The sequence below is a fragment of the Epinephelus lanceolatus genome, chromosome 24 (assembly GCF_041903045.1).
Source record: "Epinephelus lanceolatus isolate andai-2023 chromosome 24, ASM4190304v1, whole genome shotgun sequence".
In the NCBI taxonomy this organism is placed as follows: Eukaryota; Metazoa; Chordata; class Actinopteri; order Perciformes; family Serranidae; genus Epinephelus; species Epinephelus lanceolatus.
In genome coordinates, this window is record NC_135757.1 from 11054806 (window position 1) to 11077014 (window position 22209).

A 22209-nucleotide genomic window follows, 5' to 3' on the forward strand; every position below is an offset into this window, starting at 1 on the left:
GAGGAAGCTCCCGCACACTGTCTTAACTTGCATATAAAGTTTAATCGGAGAACAATGTTTCAGTCGCTGGGAGCTTCATCAGGTTATGTCACGGTGTGAACCATGGAAGCAATTTAAATAGACTCAATGGACCACGTGGGCCAATCAGAGCCCACACCTGGTGATGTCATAGTAACACATAACACAAACTTTCTATGCAAGTTAAGTAAGCCTACTGAACATAAAAATCATTGCCATGCCCTGCAAGATGTAAACAAATCTTGTTAGAGGACTTTGACTTATGGACCCCACTGTATGCAAACATTACATACCTGAAGTTTGCTTGATCAAGATCCAACATGGAATATTTGGGACATTTTCCAGTCTGGTCACCCTCAAACAGCTTCTGCTCAATCCCTGCAACCATCTCTTTGAACACAAAGAATCACTCCATTCATGTAACTACTGTCACTTCAATTGCAACTTTTTTTAAAATGTAATTTAAGTTATATTTACCTCCGCCAAGGAGGTTAGGTTTTTGCCGGCGTTTGTCTGTTTGTTTGTTTGTTTGTTAGCAAAAATAACTCGAAAAGTTATGAAGGGATTTCAATGAAACTTTCAGGAAATGTTGATAATGGGAAAAGGAACAGATGATTAAATTTTGGTGGTGATCAGTTGAAGCAAAGTGAATAAAATAATACAATGCCGGGAAATCCGAGCAGCTTGGCGGAGGTCTGCGCTCTCCGAGTGCTTTTCTAGTTCAGATACGTGTACCTGTGAGGAACTCCTTCCGTAATGCCCCTGTATCAAGGCCCGCATCCCCTATGAACCGGATTTTTAACTGACTGGTAGGCGATGATATTTTCTAAATTGTGCCAAAAGATTCTGTTACCTCTCTCCACACTTGCTTGCATGTGCCTCCAGCTCATTGGGAGGAAAATTCTGGCCACGGATTGGGCACACAATCTGCAACTGGAATCACTTAAATGTTAAACATAAAAGGTGGAGACAATAATACCTCAAAAATAAACACTCAACACATCACAACATACCTCTGTCTTGGAGGACACAAAAGCACATCTTCCACCGTAGAGTGTCAGGAGGAAAAAGAAACTGTGATGTGATGCCAATATTCATTTTGCTTGATTGCATATATCTGTTGTTATTCATCTTTCAACAGATGTTTTTGCATAAACTGTTCATTAATTAACACAGCCTCATTGCAAATATAGCTTAACTACCTTAAAAATCCACATCGCATCAGGTGGAACTGGCCACTATACAAGTTATGACCAAATCCAACTGTAATGGTGAGCCTCCTCTTTGTTCTCTTAAGACATTGTATTTAAGCTTAATGGTGCAACATGTCAAGGGGAATAGTGACTCTTATGGGGTTAGATTGACATTTTAATGTTTGCTTTTGGCATAGATGGTCAAGGGGTTGAGAGAGAATTTTCTCTAGGCCTATGCGAAAGGTGATTCTACACAAAAATGGCAACTGACAATTTCAGTAGTCAAAAGTGATGAAAAGAAATGATCTAGGAGTACAGACTTGTGTCATGTCCGTAATTGTGTAATAATTGTGTAATATGTCCCTTGTACTTTGTCCAAACACTTTTTTAACCCAACCAAAATGCCACTGATGCTTGAAAAGGTACCAATTATCTCGCCTTCTGATTTGAGTTTCCCTCAAAGTCTTCCATATCTGGTTTGGGGTGCCTGTAATCCGGGTCTTCATCACTAATCTGATGAAGGAGAGTAGCAAGTTCTCATTTATTATATGAAGACGGTCAATGAAGTGAGTATTATGCAAGCAACATTCACAATGTTGGACCCGAGGAAGATCCTGATGGAGCAATACGTCTATCAGAGATATCTAGTAGGAAGCTTAAAAGTGTGCGGCAGTTGTTTCTGTGTTTTGCAGAGTACAGCTATTTGTAATATAATGTGATCTCCCAACATCATCCATACAATGAGTCTGTACATACCTCCTGTGGATAAGTATCTGAAGGCTTACATGTTTCAACATGCAGCGCTAGGATTTGTAATGGATAGCTGGTGTGACAGGAGTGGCACATTGTCTTTGGCATACTGGAGAAGGACCTGGAGTCAGGAGGCAGTGGTTGAGTGTCTAATTCCTTCTGTATTGGAGCAATATATAGGACACCCTTTCCGCCTGTACTTGCAGTCTTCAGCATTAGCCCAGTATATCCACTGTCCTCAGGAGACACCATATATAGTTTTCTAGAACCCCATTCTCCTAACAAGAAAAGTTATTAAATAGTTGAATTCTACTGAAATGTGACAGTACTCATCACTCATGATATTGATCCAAATGATTTTATAACAAGATTAGACTGGCCATGGGTAAGGTCTATGTACCTGCTCCTTTGTAAATCAGCCAGCCCCCAGACACACTTTCCAGTTTTGGGTAGAGATCTTTGAGGGTTGAACATACCCCTTCAAGAGTAATATAAATCATACCATCATATTGATAAAAGAGCATTGGTGTTGATAGTGAACTATATTAAAATATTATATGACCAAAAAAAAGATTTTCTTGTCAGTGTTGCCTCACCTCATCATGTGTGTAGTTTTCTGGGATCAGCATGGACCTGCGTCCCAAACCAGCTTGCAGATGAACAACTTCTTCACTGCCTTTGGGAGTCCGCTCAACAAGCTTTGGTAAGAGGTAAAATGTAATTTGTATCTCTTTGACTGGTGTGTGGTTGGAAGGCCCTCGAAAGCACTGGCGCTTTCCCTTGCCTCCAAAAGGGGCAGGAAAAGACCTGTGATGATGAGAATGTTTTAATTTGATGACATTTGACATTACACAATACAAGTACACATCTCACTAGCTATAGTTTTAAAAATGATTAATGTAAGGAACAAGTCAGTCTGACAAAGAAACCAAATACAGTGAAGGACGTTAACAATTCACTGTGAACACTGGGTCGGCCATCTCTCCCTCTTTCCTGACTCCTTCCCTGTCTGCTAGAATGAGACCGTATTCAGAAGATGCATCACATTATTTTATGCTGAGTAGTCAACATTTAAATGAACAGGGAACAATGTCTCAGGGGTCAAATGATTGAATTGATGATGGGTGTTTGTTATTTGTTGTGAAACTAGACACAACACCTTGGAGTCTCTGGGGCAGTTTGCTGTTGGGCACTGGGCCCAACAGGGCCAGGGGAAGGTGTTGCATTTGCAAGCAAATTAAGGAGGTGTCTTGCTGATTTGACAAGTTCTGAGTTTTTTCCCTGTCAAAAGTATAAAAATGGAGCAGTAGGTTGGAAGAGCTATACAATACATCAACTTAATAACCCATACAACAATATAAATAACTTAAATATTACCAAATAAAAAATCACAAAGTGGGGTGTTTTCCATAGAAAATATATTGCACGGAGTTATTCAAGTAAATGGCTAGCTATATCAATATAAAACAAAATATCAATACAATAGGCCCTTACAATTTCCAGTGCAAAGTGACTTCCAGTGAGTGTGTGCTTACCACTCTTAACGTTATAAAAACAGTGCTTTTCCCATAGGAATGAATGAAAAACATAGCCTCCAAAACGAGACCTCCCAAATTCAGAATAATGGATTACACTGAAATCGGACAACGTTTGTATCTTTGTTAGACCCCAAGATAGCTGTGATATAATTGCTGAAGCGAAATTCGAAGTGTAAATGTGCTATTTTTGTGTTTTCAAGTCAACCGGAATTAGCTATGCATTCCATTCAAATGAATAGTGCTAGTGCTATGGTGTAATTGCATCGAGTTTATGGCCATTAAATATGCAAGCACCTGCCAAACACAGCGACACAGACACGCTTACTACTCTCTCCCTCTGTCAGTGAGCGGTACCCAGACAGTGTCAATGACAATCAATCACGAGTAGTAGTAAACACTAGGCAAAGATGTTGTTACTGGAGCTAGTAGCCTACCATGGAAACGTGGGATGACTAACGTTACTGTGTTTGCAAGTGTGCAACGTTGGGGAAATATTTAATTTGGGATTATCTGGATAGATAATTGAATAGCACCGAGTGAAACGTTGACTTTCACTCAGTGCTTTTCAATGACAGTAAAAAAATATGTGGTGTTATTGTATGCACTGCTGTTTGTAGACTAGCTCCGGTGTTGTGTCCCTACTGGTTTCCAATTTAACTGGTTTCCTGACCGAACAGCCGCAGATGTGCTTCGCCTCCGTCAGCAGATTCGTCACAAATTCACAAACATACACAACATATTACTGGCGATCTTAAAGTCGCAGCCCACATCTACCACAGCGAATATGCTTCTGTAAGTGAGCACTACGTACCAGCGACATTAAAAAAAGAAAGGGAAGAAAATATGATATACACAAATTTGCGTCAAGCTGGACTCGATTTCACCTCAACAAAAGACAATATAACACAAACCGCACATCTACCTGTGTGAGCCACTGCCAAAAGTGCCATATATCGCCACTATTTCAACGCTACCTGTCTTAAGACGCCGCTTTTTACGGCCGTTTTTAATCTAAACGGCCGTAAAAAGCGGCGTCTTAATTGGCTAAAGCGCCGCTTTTTCCGGCGCTTTTCCTGGGAGCCTTTAAACGTCGCTTTTAACGCGACAAAGTGCCGTAAAAGACTTGGGCTTGCTAACTGTGTATATCAGCGTCATAAGTTTCCCCCTTTGCAGCACTTCTAAAAGTGGTTTGCCTCTTGCTCTGTGTCAAATAATGCCTACAATATTTTTCAAAATGTATTGAGTCCAAATGTATTACTCGTCATGCAATTTCCATTTATTAGTCTTGCTTTTTGTTTTGTTTTAATGTCATAATTATCTGAACAATCTCTAGCTAAAACATTTATTTTGACATGCTACTCGTTAGTTATTTCCACGTTTACCAGTAATCATTTGCACAATTTCTAATGTAAAACATATCAAGTTGCGCCACATCTGATCTCTGCAAACTGGTGTGATCATTAGGCGATGTTACACATTTTAACCACAGGGTGGCAGTAGTGGTTAAAACTGGCTTTTCCCAGCTGCTGGAGCTACAAGGCTACAATCTGTCGACCACATTCAATCAGCTATTATTTTTAATTTCATCATAATTCTTGCAGTTGCTAAAATGATGTTGCACTGGAAATTAAGCTTCTATTATTCAAACTTGACTCACCTTTACATCCTCCGCAGCTTTTTTTAAATGCATTTCCAGTGCTGTAAATTGTTAAAATGTGCGCAGTTTAAATGTAAAATTAAACAATGTATTAAGACTTGCTTTGCTGGTTTTTAAATGGAGTATATCTGGTATGAATTTTAACAGTAACATGAACACCACCGCACACTGCTGCAATCAATAATCAAGTCAGAAAAAACTTCCAAAACTATTTTATTATATTATTTTAAAGGTTGAATGAAGTCTCTTGCTGTCTGGACGAGGAGAAGGCGGCGGGAGTTGAATTAGTGGAGCTCATCACAGTGTGCAGCTCCTCCTTTGTCTTGATCAGAATGTGCTCCTACTTCCTTAGCCTGGGAGGAAGAGGAGAGGTTATCAGGGTCAAACTGGATCATTTAATTGACGTGTTTTGTATTTTCTTTCCATTACTACAAGAAATTTAAGGGACAGGCTTCAATCCTTGTGCTTTAATTATGAGATAAGATTAAATCTGGATCTCCTGGAGATATAAACAGAAGTGCAAATAAATAATACATTACAAGAGCTTTCACTACTGTTGATACAGGGTGCAGCCATCTTGGATTTTGAGGTCGGAGTCAGGTCGGGGTTGGAGAGGTTCCTCCAGGTTGTAAATCCAACTTCAGGGGGCGTTTCAGATGAAATTTCCGACTGGGAAGTCGGAATTTCCAACTTCCCAGTTGGAAATGCAGCAGAAGCCCAGGATGGATGCGGAGACCAAGAAGAAGCCAGGGCTGGACTTGGACAAAAAAAATCGGCCCGGGCATTTTGAGCCTAGACCGGCCCACCAGGTATTGATGGAAAGACAATGAAGCCTATGAATGAAAACAAACTTTCTTGTGACACCGCTTGTACACTGTCTTGTTGGTGTATATGTACTTGTCTAATAAATTTAAACCTACACCATCCTCCCAGTCCCATTATTCTATACAGTACTTACTTAGAGGAACCCAAAAGGCTGCTTGGTCTAGTGAACCTCCTGAACAATGAACAACATATGATGGGATCCTGAAAAATAGGACAGAGAGGAACAGAGAAGAGATGAATATTAAAATGTATAAATGACAGATTGTGAATAATAATACAGGTAATTATTGTCCACAAGTTTGCTGTTAAATGTCAGTAAAAAAACAATAAGATAAAAACATATTTAAGTAGTTACTTTTAAATCCAAGCCACTTTTATGTTAATGAGCAGCATCACATCTCCTGGCAAATCATAATTTGATTCAATCTAAATTATATCTGCAAGTGCAGAGGGTTTATGATGAATACTAGCCTAATCATTTGGTTTTACATGAACATTTTTGCTCTGTTGAGCTTTTGCTGTTTCTGAGTAAAGAATTACTGCGTAGTGCACTTATATCAATTAACAGACATTGAAATATTTTACTACCTAGGTAATAAAGACTATACTTAACTAACTAAACGAATAAAATAAAATTACTAAAGCACTAAGATCGCCATCACTAGTATAACATCATAGAAACAGCCCAGCAGTAGAGAAACCCCGTCATGCTGCTCAACAGCCAGCTGAATTGTTAAATGGCCTACTCATAACTATGCTGTGTTAAGAGTTAACAAGCACAACGAAAATAAACTATCAACCAAACTTGATTCATATCTGACCCAGGTAGACTGCTGTTCATCACTTCTTACCTGAAGTTCAAATTCCTCTCCAGGCGCACCGCCTGTGCCGTCATCATATGATGCGGCGGCCACGGGTCTCTCCTCCTCCTGCCTCCCCTTCGCCTCATCCACCTGCTGACGACCACCTCCGCCATCATTACCTGCTGCGGCTGCTTTGGATGCCAGTGCGGGTGCAGTCACTGATGCTGCCACTGAAGAAGCTCCGCCATAGCCAGCAAACATCTGTGTTATTTTAACACATTTGGCAGCATCTTCCTGAAGGACTTGTCTCTTTTTCTTTCTTATTTTTTCCGCGCCTCCTTTGCGTTTCTTCTCCATTTTGTTGATCTCCTCTCTCTCTGTATGATTGATTGATTGGCAGCCGAGGCCCAAGAGGGAGGGGGCATCGGCCCGCGGCTGTAATTGGTCCAGCCCAGAATCAATCAAGACTTATGCGCCAAGCCCAGGATGGATGCAGAGACTGGGAAGAAGCCCAGGATGGATGCAGAGACCAGGAAGAAGCCCGGGATGGATGCGGAGACCGGGAAGAAGCCCAGGACGGATGCGGAGACCAGGAAGAAGCCCGGGATGGATGCAGAGACCGGGAAGAAGCCCAGGACGGATGCGGAGACCAGGAAGAAGCCCGGGATGGATGCAGAGACCGGGAAGAAGCCCAGGACGGATGCGGAGACCAGGAAGAAGCCCGGGATGGATGCAGAGACCGGGAAGAAGCCCAGGATGGATGCGGAGACCAGGAAGAAGCCCAGGACGGATGCAGAGACCAGGAAGAAGCCCAGGACGGATGCAGAGACCAGGAAGAAGCCCAGGATGGATGCAGAGACCAGGAAGAAGCCCAGGATGGTAGCAAAGATGACTACATTACCCGTTAGCACGAGCGCACCAGCTCCCCAGGCGTTCTGTGAACCAATGCATCAATAAATTCAGGTTAACAAATGCAAATATATTAAAATTAATGTTAAAATCAGACATTATTGATGTCTCTTCCTTCCAGATTTGTTTTGCCTCTTCTGAACATGGTACGGTGGCCAAGAGAGCTCAACGCACTGCACTTCAGAAAACACACAACACCAGCAAGTAATGAAACGCGCTGCAAATAATGAAACAACAACCGAAATGTTCCCAAGTCCCCTTGTAAACATGAAGGGGGACCATAATTAGAGACGGTCCTGGTCCGTCACCGATTATGGTCCCCTTTCAAACATTTCCGTTGTTTCATTATTCCACCTACCTCTTTTCTTTTCTCCCTCCCTCCCTCCCTCCCTCATTTACTCCCTTCCTTCTTCCCCTCCTCCCCTTTTCTTTCCTCCATCCTACCTTCCTCCTCCTTCCTTCTTTCTTCCTTCCTCCCTCCTTTCCTTCATCCTTCCTTCCTCTCTCCCCCTTCCTCCTTTACTCCCTTCCTTCCTCTCTCTCTGTTTTCATTCATTCTTCCCCTCCTTCCCTCTTTTCTTTCCTCCATCCTGCCTTACTCCTCTTTCCTTCCATCTCTCTCTCTCTCTCTCTCCTACCTCCCTCGTTCCTTTTCCTTCATTAGTACCCAACTGCAGCTGCGGTAGCAGCGGTGTACAAACCACGCCCCCATGTCCACTACAAACCACTCCCACATGCACTACAAACCACGCACACGTGTACACGATTCTAAGCCGTTGTTTCTGGGCGCATGCTTTTTTTCTTTTACTTTTTCAAACTTTATTGAACAATTCATTACCAATGAGTTACATAGATGATCCTTATGATAGCAGAGTTAGTGGAATGCATAATTATTACAAATCAGTCAAAGCACTAGATATTGTGACATAGTATGACGCAGTTTGTGCATGCTATCCTCCGGAGGCACAGCTCGCAGAGTTTCACCACCTCCTCCATACATTCTTATTGTGTAGTAATACAGTTTCTATTTGACATGTCTACACTGCATGAACACAATAACATTATAAAAGCAGTAGGGTTGTCAAGATTAATCAAGTTAATCGCTGCCTATTCTGTCCCTGTATTTTGTGTTTCCTGTGTAATTCACATCGTGGTGATGGATAGAAATAACACCCTGTTCTGTTTGTAATAAGCTAAATGCAAATCTCCCTATTTTTGTAGTAGCAAAAGAGAATGTGATCTGCTCTTTGTATGAACATTGTTGTCTTACTGAAATATGCTGTACTACCTCTTTAGTTTTAAGACCACATTGTTGTGGCATTTTATCTTCAAGCTGTATTTTTGAAGTAGACATGTTAAGTTGATCTTGTGATCTTGTGATATGTTGATCTACATTGCACTTTGATAAGAATGACTTTATATTGTTAATATAGACTTAAAAACTGTCTGGGAATCCAAAATGATGGAATTTAAACATGCAAATAAACACACAATTAATCGTGAGTAAACTATGGAAAAAATGCAATTAATCGCGATTTAAAAAATGAATCGTTTGACAGCCCTAAAAAGCAGACATCACTATGAGATGCTGTGTTGTATGTTTTTTGAATGGACCTTGAGTCTGCGTAATTAAGTTGATGATGATGCTGACTTTATCAAGCAAGTATGTTAAATTCAACAGCAATATGCAATTAACAAATAATAATGACTGAAACATGAAAAAATACCAACAGCCCTTTTAAATTATTTAGATAACTTTTTATATTAATGCACATACTGAAAGTGTAGCTATGGACCATGGATTCATGGTGTGGGCACCCGGAGCTATACGACTACAGCTTGATCAAAAACCAGACAAAAAAGGAGCTTGCTTGGAGGAAAGTGAGCGAGGAGATCGGTCTGCCTGGTAAATTGTGAAAATAGGCCGCCTCTGATCTTATCTTAGATGGCACCCAGAGTTTGAGTTGGAGAGAATCCAAGATGGCTACCACAAACAACAAAACAGTACAAGGCACGAAGTTAGTAGGGAAAGTATGTTAGGCTACTGTTATGCTATATTTTCAGACAAAATAAACGGCTCTTGTTAAGACTCTGATATTCCTTCGTTCTTCCGCCTAACGTTACACTACAGAAATTATAGCGGTATAAGGCACACAAGTCTTTATTTTCGGACTTCCATTTAGCGTAAGCTAGCAATGTTAGCTGAGACCCTTACCTCATAAATGCTGACTGAGCCAAAGCGGGATCAGGATCACCATCAGTTTCAAGCAGCCTTGCGCAGTCGTTTAGTGCCCTTTTGCACCGGGAAATGAAAGTCCTCGCTGCCATTGTAGCACCTCCGGAGAACTGATGTGTAGCGGGAAAACGGGTCCTTCTTCTTCTTCTTCAGCAAATGAACTTCTGGGGACCACACCTCGACGTCACGTGACGCACTACCTGATCTGATTCGCGCATGCGCTGTGTCGTTCCCTCTAATTAAACAAAAAATACAGCTATTTAATGTAACAGTTCTCCTACTTGTCTATTATTTTGGATCATTTAATGTAACAACTCTCCTACTTGTCTATTATTTTGGATCATTTAATGTAACAACTCTCCTACTTGTCTATTATTTTGGACATATATGATGTAAGCTGCAATAACCATACATTCCAGCAAAGGGCAACTAAAACAAATAATCCCACAATTTTGTAATATTTTCTCATATTTTTATAACACAAGCTACCACAGACAAAGCTTAAAGCAAGAAAACTTGTGTGAGCCTGAAAAGCTTTGTGGGAGGAAATGTGTACAATCAACTGCCATAAAGAATTAAACTCTTACTTCTGTGTTCTAGTTTTAAAATTGCTCAAAGCCTGAAATCAGGCACGGTGCCTGAGAACTTGAAGCCCTGCACAGATCAGAACCCCTGTAAATGGCTCAGAAAATGGTCTGTAGATGGCCTAGAATGAATATAAAAATGAACTTTAAGTCAAAAAAACGAATACAATGCGGAAGTGACTTTACACACAATACCACGAACCATTGGGGCTGGCTCTAAATGTCCATTTCAATCATGAAATATCAATATTTCTTTAAAACTCATAACTGTGTCAATAGCTAAATTTAACCATCCATGTAAAAACAATAATAATAATAATAATAATAATGATCACTCATTTCATTCAAACAATGGAATTTATCAAAATTTTTACAAGTTAATATGAACTACAGATAAGATATATATATATATATATATATATATATATATATATATATATATATATATATGGAAAAAACATATTGAAAATAAATAACTTAATAAATTAAAAATTAAATTTCAATAAATAATAAAACATGAACGAAGTTATAACAATAATGAAAAGGAAAAAAGAACACATATATTGGACAAATATAATGAAATAAAATAAATTAATAAATAAAAAAAATCAACAAATCCACAAAAGCAATAACAATAATCAAACAGAATATTACTCAGAGAACATTTGAACATTGGTTGAAAAACACTAACAACGAACAATAATAACAAAGTAAAACTATATACAGTTACATTGTTAACTTGAAAATATTTCTAGAGAAAGTTTTAAAATTTGAGCAAGGATGCAGGAATCCCAATGGAGGGATCGTGTCCGCCCAGGTGACGAACACCATCACCTCCTCGAAACTGGTGTCAACTTCCCCCTCTGTAAACATAAATAAAACTGTTGTTATTAACAATAAATTTTAAAAATTCATTAACATTATGCGTTTAAGTACATGTACTTAACAAGTCCCCAACACTGTGCCCTGTACACAAATTTGGTGTCCAAAATTATTAAAAAATATACACAGTTTATTTGGTTAATTACAATTACATCTGCATCAGTCTATCATGTCATTTTGTGGGGAAACAGTAAAGAAATAATTATGATGTGTGTAATAACAGAAGGATGACTACTGTGTATTTTGCGCGTTGCATGAAAGAGTAAGCCGGAAATAAGAGTTATATTTATCAGTGTCTATGTTAGACCGGTGTATGTTTGTTTTGGCTTTTCGATATTAGCAACGGTTTCATAAATATTTATCCAAAAAATTTAACTCAACACTTATCTGTACCAACCTTGAATTGCCATGAGCCACCACTCCCACTGATATATGGTCTCTTCCTCCTCCTCCTCCCTCCTGTTGGTCCCCACAGGGCTCCAGGAAATGTCAAAGAGCTTCTGGAGACAGTTCCTCATGAGTTTCACCCCTGTATTAGTGAATACAGGGAGAAACTGTCTCCAGAATCTCTTGACCACAGTGAAGAAGTGGCCGCATTCCTCCATGCCATCAATAAATTGCTGGCTCATACTGGCAGTTCTGTTGAACACATAAAGAATAAAATTAATACACTAAGTAAATGTGTAAACACATTAAGTAAATGTTAATTTCACTTCCATTTCCATAAGGGGTAAAGCTGTTGTAGATTATATAGTGACATTTCATGCGGACATGAAGACATGTCTTGAATTGAATGTTTACACCCCTTCTGAGCTTATTGACAAAGTTGGTCCAGAAAGTTTTAATTTGATTGGTGATCATAGCAGACTCCCTGACCATTCAGTTCTTTGTCTACGTTTTCAAACGGGAGAGGTATCTAGGACTACTACCCAGAATAACGTTAACTGTCTACAGTACGCAAAAAAAGACAAGGCAACAATTATCCTATCGATTTTCTGTCTTCTGATATGTGTCGTAGGGCCCTACTAGAGGTAATAGACCAACTATAGTTGGCACAGGAAAATCAGAAAAAGGTGGACCAGTGTTAGGCCAATCTCTGTGATCTTTTACATAATGAAATGGAGAAATATTGTCCTGTTAAAAAAATGGGTCCTATAAAGAAATATTATAGAGCTAAACAACCATACTGGAATAATGAATTAAATGACTTATGGCTGAAATTGCGTTCTGTAGAGAGAACATTTCTTAAATGTAGTCCTGGGGATCCCTGGGGGAGGAGGGCCCTGTATAGTGAATTCAAGCAATGCCAGATTAACTTTGACAGAAAACTCAGGTTCTTTAAGAGGAGGTTTAAAAGAGGCCATGCTCTCAAGTTAGAACAACTACAAACTGGTAACCCTCAGCAATTCTGGAGGGAAATACACAAGTTAGGACCAAAAAAGAAAATGTTAATACCCTTGGAGGTTTTAATGGAAAATGGTGAATCCTCTTTTGAGTCTGGTCAAATATTAAAAAAGTGGGAAAAAGATTACAGTAATTTATATGCTTGTAGTAGTTCCACTTTATTTGATGATCTCTTCTTAGAAGAAATCTAATCTAATCAAAATGATATACTGAACAGTGAGATTACAGTAGAGGAGGTACTTAAAGTGCTAGACAAAGCTAAAGAAAATAAAGCTGTGGGCATTGAGGACCTCCCTAATGAGGTCCTTAAAAACCCTAACTTATGTAATGTCCTACATTGCTTGTGTCACATATGTTTTCGTAATGGTATTATCCCATCTGTGTGGAATAGATCAATTATTAAACCCATCCCGAAATCTATAAAAGATGACTCCAGAGTACCGTTAAATTATAGAGGCATTAGTTTGATTAGCACAGTCTACAAAGTTTATTCAGGAGACCTTAATAACAGACTTAATAATTTTTTGGAATCTAATGGAAGGTTAGTAGATGAGCAGAATGGTTTTAGGAAAAACAGGGCCTGTATTGATCATATTTATGTGTTATCTTCTGTGGTGAGAGCTCGTTTGGAGAAGGGTAAAAGTACTTTTGCATGCTTTGTTGATTTTAAAAAGGTTTGATTGTGTTAACCGAGACCTTTTGTTGTTTAAATTACTTTCATCTGGTATCAATGGAAAATTCTGTAACGCTATAAAAGCCCTTTATAGAGACCCCATTGCTTGTGTACAAGTAAATAACTAAAGAACGGACTGGTTCCCAACGCCTTAAACAGGTTAATCTTGGTGTTCCAATAGAGGATATGAATCTAAGTATTCTGCCTTATGCAGATGACATTATTCTGATTGCTGAAAATGAAGTCAATTTACAAAATATGCTGAATATTATGAATTCTTGGTGCAGTAAATGGCATCTTGCCATTAATAGTGAAAAAACACAAATTGTTCATTTTAGGAAAAAAAGCGAATTACAGAGTAAGCGTACATTTCAGTTTGGCTCTGTGCCTTTAAAGTACACCTGTCATTATAAATATCTTGGTTTTGTCTTTGATGAAAATATATAAGTTTTCAGAGGGAAGAAAAATATTAGCAGAGTCCGCTGGAAGAGCGTTAGGCTATGTGTTGAGTAAAATGAAGTCATGTACGGATCTTGGTTTTTCTACATTTACACAACTTTATAAATCCTTGGTTGACTCAGTTTTGTTTTATGCTGCAGGGGTCTGGGGCTTTGAAGAAGTATTTGAGTGTAGCTCGGTTCAGAATCGTGCTTTGAGGTGTTTTCTTGGTGTGCATAAATATGCAGCAAAGGTAGCTATTGAAGGGGATGCAGGATGGGATCCATGTATTATAAAACAAAGATGTGAAATGGTGAGATTGTGGAACCGTCTTGTCAGTCTGCCAGAGGAAAGGCTAACTAGGAAAATTTTTAATTGGGACAGGGCAAACCATCATCCCTGGTCTAGAGAGGTCTCAATAATATTGTCTGACATGCATATAATGTTCAGAAATAATCTGCAATGTAATATAAATTGTGTTAAACAAAAAATGTTTATGAAGTATGAAGATCAATGGAAACAGGATATATGGAAGAATCCAAAGCTCAGAAAGTATGTTCAGTTTAAGAATGACTATGCTACAGAACCTTATATTGTCCTTAATTTTAAGAGAAGGCAGAGGTCCCACTGTGCTCAGTTGAGAACTGGTACCTTACCTCTGGCAGTAGAAGTGGGAAGATTTAAAGGCATACAAGAAGATTTACGTTTGTGTGAATTTTGTGATCTCCAGGTTGTGGAAGATGAATTTCATTTTGTTTTTCATTGTCCTTTATATGGTGATTTAAGGAATTCTCTTTTTGAATCAATTCAGTTAAAAAATCCTGATCTATTTTGGAAATATGAAGGTGAGATTCTGTGTCGGTTGTTTGAAAATAATGTTTTTGCCTTGGCAAAATTTATAGAAAAGGCATGGTACTTGCGGCAAAGTATTCTGTACCCTGTATAACTAATTATTTTTTATTTTTTTATTTGTATGTGTCCCTATTTTCAGAGGTTTTGCTCTGTTATGTATTATGTCACGTGGTTATCATGGATGTAATCGTGGAATTATTTGATGTATTATTTACTGTTCAGTGTCTAATAAGCCCATGAGGGCTGGGCACCAATTATGGTGTTTGACACTTAAATAAACAGATCAATCAATCAAAAAAAACAACAAAAAAAAAACATGGTTATCATCTTATTAACTTCGAAACACGAGGTAGTTGTTACACATAAGTAATCTTCTGCCATCTCAGAAACAATTATTAATTATATAATTATATATTTTAACATAAATCCCCAATATTTTATTTGCCTTTGCCTTCATTTAATTTGACAATGTTTATTGTATTGTATTATATGTATTAATTCCCTACAGGATCTTGTATGTTCTTTAATATGTGTTAAATTTATTAAAAGAAAAAAAAATGTTTTGGTGAACCCTGCAGCAAAGTGAGCCCTCTTCCTCAGAGAGGATCTTTGCCTCCCAGTTTGTTCCTGGCGGCAGAGCAGAGTGAACCGTCTTTCTTCTCAGAGGATCTTTGTCCCATGAGAGCAGGCGCCAGTGTAAACAACTTTCGCTGGCGATTTGACAGTCACTAGAAGCACTTTATGACCCTTTGTAAAAGTTTCTGTGTGGTACCTGTGTTGTACATGAGCTAACGTTAGCGGCTAAGGACTGAGAGGCTGTCCGGTATGTGTGTGTGTGTGTGTGTGTCAGAGGAGTGTCAGTACGTTAACTTGTTAGCCGTAGCCTTGCTGTTTGTCATGTTAATGTTAAAAAAACAGGGCATGCTACACTGGCCTTATGGGTAGTGTTTTATGGGTTTTATGATTTCTTTGTGGGGTTTGACTGAGTAAAAGAAAAATATTTGTTTCATGTCAAACCGCTACAAAAGATATAGGCCTATTTTGTTTGTTGAAGACAAGAAGAAGATATTGAATTCTTTTACATTTTGTGCTGCTGAACCACCAATAAGCTTTTTGGATACTATTTAAATAAAAAACAAAAAAGGACTCGGTATCGGATCGGATGCAAAAAAATGTGATCGGGACATCCCTAATTTAAATTAAACTGATTGCAATTAATCAACTTTAAATTGTATTACATTTTCTATTCAGAATATATTTTGTTATGCTACCAAAAAATGCTATTGCCTGCCCTAAACTGTATCCCAAATGATGCAATAAATCTTGGATTAAGGAATATGATATGCATTTTTTTCTGTATAGCATAAGGAATATTTAGCTTTTTATGATATGTAATTGATATAACCTGTTGTTTCAGAGGGAAATTCAGGTGCTCAGGAAAATCTCCGCTTATCAATTAATCGATGGATAAGGTGAATCAACTAGTGATTAATGAATTAATCAATGATTTGCTTCCCTGAATCACATAGTATTTGAGATACTGCTTCTACCACTGCCTTTTGACACAAAAAGATATTAGATGTATAGTTCTGATGAGAAAAGTAAATGTACAGACAATAAGCTAAATCATTAGGCTAAGAGCATTAAATGCATTTTCTAAATTCATTTGTGTACAATGATTTTCCATGTAGGCCTACAGTAGTTCTGTTATAATGTATACAGTAGACAATTGTGTATATTGAATATGAGAAGAGTCACTCATTTGTCATTAATCACAGTTTTAATATTTGTAACATTGGTCAATGACAATATAATTACATTTAATAAAAATAACATCACAAAACATGTCTCGTGTCTCTTGTCTCTTGTGAATGCCATAACGCTCCGACGTTGTTTCAGGCGTGGAGGCTCCGTAGGATCCCTTGATATCCGTGGCGGAATCTCTGAGGTGAGGCCGGTGGCCGGATGGATGATATTCCACAGGGAAGCGCGCCTATTTCGCAGACTTTGAGCGGTGTAAAATGCCATGGTAGGCCGAATACGCAGAGGACTTCTGGCTCATTTCTCTCTCGCTGGCGACTCTCGCCATACTGCCAGGAGCGGCATAATGTAGGGGCCGGTCTACCTGGGCTCAGCTGATCGAGCCATCCCACTGGCCAATAGCACCGGCAGGTGTGTCTGGAGGTTCCTCAGTGTGTGGAGGTGAACAAGCCATCAGCTGACTGTCTTATAAAAAAGAATATTTAGAAAATATACAGGATCGCCACACTTTATACATTGGAAAGCCGAGGCAACAGTGAACAACACAGATGAAAAACCTGGCCAATGTTGTTGTTTTGATTCCTCCGATCTTTTATTACCGATTCCGATTTTGTAAAAATAACGTGATCGGTGCCGATACCCAATCCGAGGATCGGATCGGGACATCCCTAATTTAAATGATTAATTCTTATCGATCCGGGGATCGGGGGAAATGCTGCTCTATTCAACAAGTATATAGCCTTTCAAATCAAGTGGTCCCTGGAAGTTGGTCATCAGGCAGCAGTTGGTCCACAGCTGGTTGACTGTCCCAGACAAGGTTAGAGGAAGAGTGTGTTCCCAAATGCGATACTCCTTCACTCTGCGAATGGCTCTTTCCACAAGGATTCGAAGTTGGGCGATTGCTTGTGTTTTCAGAGCATCCTTCTTGCTAAACTGCGCTGTGGTAAAGGGTGAAATGATGAATTAATTTCAATTATTTCAGTGAGTCCCTCATTATTTTTGAACAATTTTCTGCACATTCTAACCTTAATAATTTGTGGTCACAATTTTCATTTAAATTCTGATTCCGTTTCATGCTTACCTGTCATCTTGAAGGGTGGTATAATCAGTGTTGCCCCACGGTCAGCTAGCATCTTCTCGATGGTGAACCCCTTGTCTGCCATGCAGCCATCTCCCGGCTCCAGTAAGTCCAGCAGTCCACTCCGTTCAGTCAGCTCTTGGTCCGAGATGGAGCCGGTGAAGAGACTTGACACAAAAGTCACAGCACTACATGGGGCAATCCCGATCAAACCCTTCAAGGTTGTTGTGTTTTTGTATGATGAGAAAACCTCTGATTGGAGCGTGAGGGATGATGGGTTCTGGCATCGCACCTCAGTGCTGTTGATGATTACCCGAACCTCTGGACTGTACTGCACAAATTTGATCGGCATGGTGTTCTTGACTTGCTGTTTACTCATCCAGATGGGCAGGGAGCCAAGGAACAGGTAGAGGTAGTTGGCCCATGTTATGACTACACGGGAGACAGTGGACACACTGACCTGAAACATGTCAGCCAGCACCTTCTCTTGCAGGCCTGCAGCAACTCAGCAGCAGTAGAGAAAAAACTCATCAACTAGTTGCAGGCTATGCATTGGACTGGGCGAAATGGTTCCAAATGTTTGTCCCTTTTTCTGAGCTTTTCACCAATAAACCACCAAGGAGGCAGATGGTTGAATGGCCTCCCAGAAGGCACAAAAAACATCTCTTGACATGAATCTTGTGTAAAATCTGATGTCCTCAGCTGAAACACAAAATTGGTGAAAATGCACTTGACCCAATTTCAGCTTTGTCAGCTCTGTTGTCAGCTCCTTAACTTCAGCTTCCAATTGTTGTATGCGTGCAGCTGCAGAATCCAGTGCACCTGTATGAGATGAGAGAAAAAAAATAAACCATCTGATCCAGATTCTGTGACCTGCATGTTGGAAGCAGTTTGTATCCCTTTAAAGCTACACGAGATAGCTTTTTACAGCTCAATATTCACCTTTACTTGCTATTGTTACACTATTACTTTGGATTAAGCAGGATTTCGCAGTGTGGTATTGGTCAAATGCTGGGACATCAATAAAATTAAGATTAGCATTTCAAAATCTGCAGGTGCATCTCGATAAATTAGAACATCATGAAAAAGTTCAGGATTTTTTGTCAGTTAATTCAGAAAGATAATACAGCATTTTCGTGCATAACATATCTGGCTTAGGAGCCGAATCGTAGTCATGTTCTTTCATCATCACGGCCCAAACTGCCATCTTCTCCGCCTCGTCCTCAACCAGGGACTCCAGAGGAAGGGTGTCATGGCCCAAGCTAGTCAATGCTCTCTCGTTAACAGACTCCCGCCTAGACACCCTGCCCCAATCGTTCCACTCAAAACGGGAGGGCACGGCCCGATTTTCAGCCGTTTGCGAGTAGTTATGTTGGCAATATCTGCTAAAGCTAGCCTGCTAGCAGTATCCGTGGTGTAGTCTTTTTAAACATGACAGGCTTTGTCAGTGTGCAGTGTTGTGCAGACTGTAATGTGGCACTGAATATGTTTGTAGACTCGCGGAAAAAGAACAAGAAACATTATATGTGTGGGTACTTTCAAGGCAAGCCGAGGGTAACCAGTTGTCTCAGGTCAGCCCAAATCAAAATGTTACCTGGATGCTGACGTAATTTACTAATACCTGAGGAAAGCTGTGCCGCAAATTTGTGTATATCATATTTTCAATCCTTTCTTTTTTTTAATGTTGCTGGTACGTAGTGCTCACTTACAGAAGCATATTCGCTGTGGTAGATGTGGGCTGCGACTTTAAGATCGCAAGTAATATGTTGTGTATGTTTGTGAATTTGTGACAAATCTGCTGACAAAGAGGAACAGCAACTAAGAAACGAGATCATATTTCTCCTGTTTTAGCTTCTCTGCACTGGCTCCCTGTAAAATCCAGAACTGAATTTAAAATCCTACTGTTAACTTATAAAGCTCTAAATGGTCAAGCTCCGTCATATCTTAGAGAGCTCATAGTGCCATATTATCCCACCAGAACACTGCGCTCTGAGAATGCAGGGTTACTCGTGGTCCCTAAAGTCTCCAAAAGTAGATCAGGATCCAGAGCCTTCAGCTATCAGGCTCCTCTCCTGTGGAATCATCTTCCTGTCACGGTCCGGGAGGCAGACACCGTCTCCACATTTAAGACTAGACTTAAGACTTTCCTCTTTGATAAAGCTTATAGTTAGGGCTGGCTCAGGCTTGCCCTGTACCAGCCCCTAGTTAGGCAGACTTAGGCCTAGTCTGCCGGAGGACCCCCTATAATACACCGGGCACCTTCTCTCCTTCTCTCTCTCTCTCTCTCTCTCTCTCTCTCTCTCTCTCGTATTCTGTTACTGCATCTTGCTAACTCGGCCATTCTGGATGTCACTAACTCGGCTTCTTCTCCGGAGCCTTTGTGCTCCACTGTCTCTCAGATTAACTCATACCGCAGCGGTGCCTGGACAGCGTGACGTGTGTGGTTGTGCTGCTGCCGTGGTCCTGCCAGATGCCTCCTGCTGCTGCTGTTATCATTAGTCATTAGTCATACTTCTACTGTTATTATACACATATGACTATTGTCACACATGTATACTGCCAGATATTAATACATACTTTCAACATATTGTACCACAGTAGCCAGAACTATAACTATAATATTATTACTTTCAATAATGTTGTTGTAAGCTACTGTCATTACCTGCATCTCTCTCTCTCTCTCTCTCTGTCTCTGTCTCTCTCTCTGTCTTATTGTGTCATACGGATTACTGTTAATTTATTATGCTGATCTGTTCTGTACAACATCTATTGCACGTCTGTCCGTCCTGGAAGAGGGATCCCTCCTCAGTTGCTTTTCCTGAGGTTTCTACCGTTTTTTTTCCCCATTAAAGGGTTTTTTTGGGGAGTTTTTCCTTATCCGCTGCGAGGGTCATAAGGACAGAGGGATGTCGTATGCTGTAAAGCCCTGTGAGGCAAATTGTGATTTGTGATATTGGGCTTTATAAATAAAATTGAACTGAATTGAATTGAATCACATGATCTTCATCAGCAGACACAGTTTGCCATGTTGTCATAGATATATTATTCTTGATTTGTCCTGTGTGCTTTTATTGCAGTTCAGGGTTATTGCAGATTAATTTGGGGATAAAAGGGCAGTTGCTACTCCATGTTTCTTTTTTTGTTGTTGGAAGTATACACAGAATTTCTTTTTAAAAAGTCTCATTTTTTTCACGTACAGTCCATTTTGAAGCGGACCATCATCGGCTCTGCAGTGGTGCTACTTTGAATCAAACCATATACCAAGAGAAAACTCCAAACCCCAAAACAATGTTGTAATATTCTATATTTTTTAAGGATTTTGCCACTTTTGTGTCATATCTTAGCAAGTGGACCATGAAATGCCTTCATCATTAGTGTCAGTAGACTTGTAGTGACCACTTACTCACCAGCAGAGGTCGACAAAGGTCACAGATTACTGAATGACTTTTAAAGTCATATGTACCCAGCTTAAAGGACCTATAAGATGGTGCCATTCATCTACATTATGTGAGGGCTATTTGTAATATCCTTGAGATTGGTTACATCTTGGGGAAATAAATCAAAACAAATGGAGGTACGGGGAAAAAGCTGATTTTTGCCACAAGGGCATACTGTTGACCATACATCATGTGTCTGTGTTTGTGTTTTCCTGCATTGCTTGTCCTGTTGTTGCAACCATAGTGTGTTTTAACATCTCGCAGAGCACTGGTTAATTGCTTCATGCTTCAGTCCAGCCACTGTGTTCACCTGAGGACACAGATCTGCTTTATTCAGTGTTTTTCACCGACTCTGCGCCTGTGTGCATCCCGCAGAGCTGCCACCCTTTACATAGAGAGCCCATCCATCTCAATAATTACTGGAATTAGTTTCACTGTGTTGCATAGCTCCACTACTCATGTCACTCCGCTATCACTGCCGCAACTGACCATAATTACAGTAGGAAACAATTACACCGCAGCACTTTCACTCTCAGCAGCATTCAGTGAACCAAGCTGTTAGCAGTGCAGGCAGTCACAGCTGTCAGAGCATCAGCAGGAACCCTACTGTACAAGCATTTCATGTTGTCAAAGTTATTGACATAAACACACTGGAGCATTACTTTTTTCCCTGTAAGTGAAAAAGAACTTAAGACTAAAGAAATGGCACTTTTATGTGCTTGTTTTTGCATCTCCTCACCCGCCTGCCCTGCTGCTGTTCCCAAGTGAACAAACAGAGCTCTCTTGGTTCTGACCTTGCCGTGATCATGCGCTTAATGACAGGTGCAGCAATGGCCACCTTAGAACTAGAGCTATTCAAATGTACTGTGTGGTGTGCTCGAATTCAAACCCACATGCGTCCTTGAAGGGATGGCAAATTGCACATGCTTTTTGTGTTTTAGAAAGTCTTCTGCGTGTCTCCCACTTTTTCATTTCTTCTCCAAAGGGATTACAAGTTGACGCATACTCCACCCACACATCATTTAACACTTGAAGAATGATAGAAAGAAGTGCTCTCTTTTTGTATGTGTTGGCTAACCCTCCCCATCACATTCCTCTTTGATGAGAGCTTAACACCCATGCCTCTGCTGAAAGATTTTTCTTGGAGAAATGAAAGAAAAGGACAGGATGT